Genomic DNA, 5,346 nt, shown 5'->3' with positions numbered 1-5,346 from the left:
TATTTTTTCCCTACCACCTGCTTTAGGCTGAAATTGCTCTTGTTTCTCTCATTTCCTAAGGTTTAAGCTAAATTTACTGCTTTTAGATCTTTCTTCTTTTCTAAGGTGTGTTTAATGTTCTAAATTTCCCTCTAAACTCTGATTTCACTGCATCTCACAAATTTTGAGAAGTTATCTTTTCTTTAAGAAAAAAAAAATTTAATGTTGATTTATTTTTGAGAGAGGGAGAGACAGAATCTGAAGCAGGCTTCAGGCTCTGAGCTGTCAGCACAGAGCCCAACGTAGGACTCGAACCCAGGAACCGTGAGATCATGACCTCAGCCAAAGTCCAACGCTCAACAGACTGACCCATCCAAGTACCAGTCTTTTTTTCTTTCTTTCAGAGAGTGAGAGATTGCAACTAGGGGAGAGGGGCAGAGGAAGAGAGAGTCAACCTTAAGCAGGCTCCCCGCTCACTGTGGAGCCCGATGTGGGGCTCAATCCGATGACCGTAGTATCATGACCTAAGCCAAAATCAAGAGTCAGATGCTCTACTGACTGAGCCACCCAAGCAACCCAAGAAATTGCCCTTTTATTTTCGCTTAATTCAACATATTTTTATATTATGTTCTTGAGCTTTTTCCATGACCCATCTATTATTACAAAGTGTTGCATAATATCCAAATATTTGGGAGTTTTCCAGGTATCATTTGTTGATGTCTCTTTTAAATTCCATTGTGGTCTGTGAACATATTTTGTATGGTTTCTATTTTTTAAAAATTTGTTATGGTATAGCTTATGGCCCAGAATGTGATTTATCTTGGGGAATGTTCCTTGCAAGCTTAATAAGAACGTATATTCCATTGATGTTGAAAAGAATATTCTATTAACGTCAATTAGATCAAGTTGATAGCTGTTGCTGTTCCAGTCAACTGTATCCTGTTGATTTCTTACCTCCTTGACCTATCAAGTAGTGACAGAGGTGTTGAAGTCTCCAACTGTAATACTGGATTTGTCTGTTTCTCCTGTTACTTTAATCAGTGTTGGTCTCCTACAGTTTGGTGCTCTGTTGTTCAATCATATTTAGGATTTTATGCGTTTTTAGAAAATTGCTATTATTTATTCATGTTTATTCATTTTTGAGAGAGTGAGAGAGAGAGAGAGAGAGCACGAGCTGGGGAGGGACAGAATGAAGGGAGGGCAGAAGATCCTACGTGGGCTCTGTGCTGATAATAGCGAGCCCGATGTGGGGTTTGAACCCATGAACCGTGAGATTGTGACCTGAGCTGAAATCAGACGCCTAACTGACTGAGCCACCCAGGTGCCTCATTGACTCCTTTGGTATTATGTCTTCCTCTTTTTATGCCTGACAAATTTCCTCTCTCTGAAGTCTACTTTGTCTCGGATGAACAACATAGATATTCTGGCTTTCTTTGATTAGTGTTAGTATAGTGCATTTTTCTTTCATTATCATCAAAGTATCACAGTCTGAATGTTTCAAGTAGATTTCTTGTGCGGTTTTGCCCTTCCAGGAAAAGTCATTGCTTTTCAGCGTGCTCAGTTTGTTTCTTGTTGTAAGGACTGAAGTGATGACTTCCGAGCTTTTTATGTCAGAGCTGAAACTAGAAGTTTTACTGAAAAATCAACATCTTCGGGGCGCCTGGGTGGCTTAGTCGGTTAAGGGTCTGACTTCGGCCCAGGTCATGAGATCACTGCTTGTGAGTTCGAGCCGCGCACTGGGCTCAGACAGCTCAGAGCCGACAGCTCAGAGCCTGGATGATTCTGTGCCTCTCTTCTCTCTGCCCCTCTCTCTCCGCCCCTCTCCAGCTGACACTCTGTCTCCGTCTCTCTCTCTCTCAAAAATAAGTAAACATTAAAAACATTTTAAAATCAACATCTTGAATCACTAAATTCTATTCCTGAAACCAATATTGCTATATATGTTAACTAAAATTTAAATAAAAATTTGAAACAACAAAAAAATAAATCTTACTTTTAGATGTTTCATGGTTTAATTAAATAAATGGTGACTGAGCTTGTATTTTGTAAAAATCAACATCTTCTTTCTCTCCAACATGTATAAAGATCCTTCCCTTTTTTTCTCGCATCCTCTTTCAGAGGGTTGCCTCAGCAGAGCTGTTTGATCTCTGAGAATACTGTTTTCTTCTTTATATCACAGCTGTCTGACTTTTAAAATTCTCATAGGGCTGTACAACCTCACTTTCTATCCAGAAATTCTACTAATTCTCACATCTGGTTCCCAACAATGATGTCAGCTTCACTCATGCCTTTGTGGAACATTCTTATATACTTTCTTTTTTTTTAAATTTTTTTGAACGTTTATTTATTTTTGAGAGAGAGACACACAGTGCGAGTGGGGGAGGGGCAGAGAGCGAGGGAGACACAGAATTTGAAGCAGGGTCCAGGCTCCGAGCTGCCTACACAGAGCTCAATGTGGGGCTCGAACTGACAAACCGTGAGTTCATCACCCAGGCTGAAGTCGGAGGGACGATTAACTGAGTGAGCCACCCAGGCACCCCTTACATTTTTATATACTTTCTTGTAGAGATTCCACTGTGTTTTTTTTTTCCTTTTGCTTTCCTTTGGAGGTGCTCCAGAGTGTCTGTCAAGTTATATGAATCCCAATTGAGAACCTAATTTAAATTCCTTCTCCTGGGGTCCTGAAGTGCATAGAAAGTAAAGGTTTAGAATTTGGGGTAGGTGAACATCCCGTTTCAATGTTTCTCAACAGTCAGGGTATGATGGCTTGTGCAGATCACAACAGATGACAGAGAACTGTATGGATTTTCATGTAACCAAAGAGATAGTGGGAGACATTCCAGAGTTGGGCAGGCTAGGGTTGGACGATATCTCAGGAACGCAGCTTAAAAAAAAATAAAAAAGGCCTTTCTACTCTGTCAAACCTAGCGTTTTAGGGTTTTGCCTCTTGGTTTCAAGATGGATGCCCCATTTGTCTCTCTCTCTCTCTGTCTCTCTCTCCGTGGTGGTTGACATCTCTATTGCTTTGGAGGTGGGGGGCAGGTGCTCAGGAGCTCTTGGTGGGGCGGGCCTCTTCCTCTTCACCGTCACAGGCTTCTGGCTGCGAGGGATGGAGCTGACTGTGTGAATGGCAGCCACGTACGGATCTGGGTGGTCCTTGTTCTTGTGGATCCTGTGCCTGATGCTTCCGAGGGTGGCCGAGGTGTTCTTGTTCGTGGTGGTCCACGGGGCTAGTGGGTTTTCCCTGGAGGGATCTCCGCTTCATGGCCACCACTATGCATCTGCCATCAGCCCCAGGCTTCTCGCCCACAGTGTAGAGGTGAATCAGCCTGTTGTCGTTAAAGGAGTTGGGAGCCTTCAGGTTATTGGGGTCGGTGCTGAACGTCTGCTTGTTCGTCTCGATCAAGAAGCTGGAACTGTTCCTCGGGACCGTCCATTGCAGGTGTGTGGATGTGGCGACAGCTCCCTTCCCTATGGCAGCCCGAGTCGGAAAGTGCATCTATCTCTTAACAGGAAGGAGAAAGGAGGGCCCCTGTTAAGCTCTTTGTTTATAACCAGTTACATCATATGGGCACCCCTAGTGGAAGAGAGACCGGGGAAGTGAGGGGAGCCTCCCTAGGAGGTGTGCTCGGAAGGGGGAGTTGAGGATGAGTGTGAAGTAATGCGTGGCTCACCCAAGTTTCTGCAACAGTACACTATGTCATTTGTCCCTTACCACAACTGTCTGTCATAGAAACTGGGTGGTGGAAAGTCTGATGTGTATTGAGGGGCAAGTGTTCTGACTTTGATATCAGTGTTTTTCTTCCTTCTTGTCTTTCAAGACGTGTTGCATGATTCTGTTCCTCCATGAAACTGGGCCACGCCAGTCTCATTTCATGCGGAAACTCTTTATTTTCTAGGCAAGCATTTTAAATAATAAAGTTTTGATATCTACTCGAAGGCATTCTTTTTTCTGTTGATAACTTATTCATGCAGTTCTTGGTGATGTTAATGATAATCATTGTGTATTTTCAAGAAGAGAATACAGTTTACCCTAAAAATAACTCTGAAAAATATCTCTGATCCAGTCCTTCAGAAATCCCACACTGAAAAAATTCAATTGTGCCCCTTATTTCTTGTTTTTGCTCTTTTTGTCGTCAAAGATAAATATGGACAAGGGGTAAACATTTTGACATGAGAAAAAAAGAGTTGAAATCTCAAATAGACTAAAAGGTAAAGGACGGAGTAGTCAGTTTAACAAAAAAGGTATATAAATGGAAAATGAGCATATGAAAATGTTTTATCTTAAAAGATAATAAAAGAAATGAAAATGAAACCAACGATGAAATTCTTTCATCCATAAATTTGCAAATTATAAAATATTAATACCCAGCTTTAACTACAGTTGAATGAATTAAGTCGCCTCATAGAGGCCTGATATAAATTAGTATAAGTTGACACAAGTTTACTGGAGGGCAATATGGAAATCTGTATTGAGGTTCTTAAAAATATTCGTAGCGCATGAGCTATCCATTTCACTTCTAAAAATGTATCCTAGCAAAATTAAGACAAATGTCCACTGGCACATAGCCAAAGTGTAATATTTTCAGTGTTACTGACGGCAAAATGTCTATAGCATGTATGTGTGTGTATATGGAGGGAGACTAAGTAACCCACAACAGAAATTTGTTTAAACTTGTTTATGTAAAAACTATTGTGGTATATATATGGAATCAGACCTAGCTTCCACAGGAAACAGAGATGATACACTTAAAATAGGATAATTCAAGAAGGCTTTATTTACAGGCAAGAGCTTAAGGCTAGTGGTAGCCAAGATATTATTACGTATCTTATAAGTATAAGAGTATAAGAGTAAAGTATAAGAGAAAAGGGAAGGAATGTTGTGTAGAGTTGGTTGCTCCTAATGGGGTGCCTGGGTGGCTCAGTCGGTTAAGCGTCCGTCTTCGGCTCAGGTCATGATCTCACGGTACGTGAGTTCGAGCCCCGCGACAGACTGTGCTGACAGCTCAGAGCCTGGGGCCTACTTCAGATTCTGTGTCTCCCTCTCTCTCTGCCTCCCCCACTCATGCTCTGTCTCTGTCTCTCTCTTAAAAATAAACACACATTAAAAAAAAGAGTCGTCTGTGACCTTCAGTTGAAGAAAATAGCCAGCTACAGGTTACCTTCCAGGGAGAGAACCAACGGAATAAATACCTTGTCTCACAACCCTCCCATCTCTGCAGTCTACTGCCAGGGCTCCGCTGGCCACACTCAACGGGAAACACGAAGCACTTAAAAATAGTGGAAAATGGATCTGGAGAGGGTGCCAAGCAGAAGTCATCCCAAACAGTCCACTCCTATTGATGCACAACATCCACTCTTGTATTC

The 5,346-nt window shown here is 41.9% G+C and overlaps 1 pseudogene; it reads right to left on the bottom strand.

The window, feature by feature from the left end:
- Positions 1–2,889: 2,889 nt before the first annotated feature.
- Positions 2,890–3,478, bottom strand: LOC106972733 (60S ribosomal protein L28-like; annotated as a pseudogene).
- Positions 3,479–5,346: the final 1,868 nt, after the last annotated feature.

Source organism: Acinonyx jubatus, chromosome X, assembly GCF_027475565.1.
Source record: "Acinonyx jubatus isolate Ajub_Pintada_27869175 chromosome X, VMU_Ajub_asm_v1.0, whole genome shotgun sequence".
Taxonomy (NCBI): domain Eukaryota; kingdom Metazoa; phylum Chordata; class Mammalia; order Carnivora; family Felidae; genus Acinonyx; species Acinonyx jubatus.
Note: the sequence above shows the minus strand (reverse complement) of the source record. Positions and strands in the feature narration are given on the sequence as shown.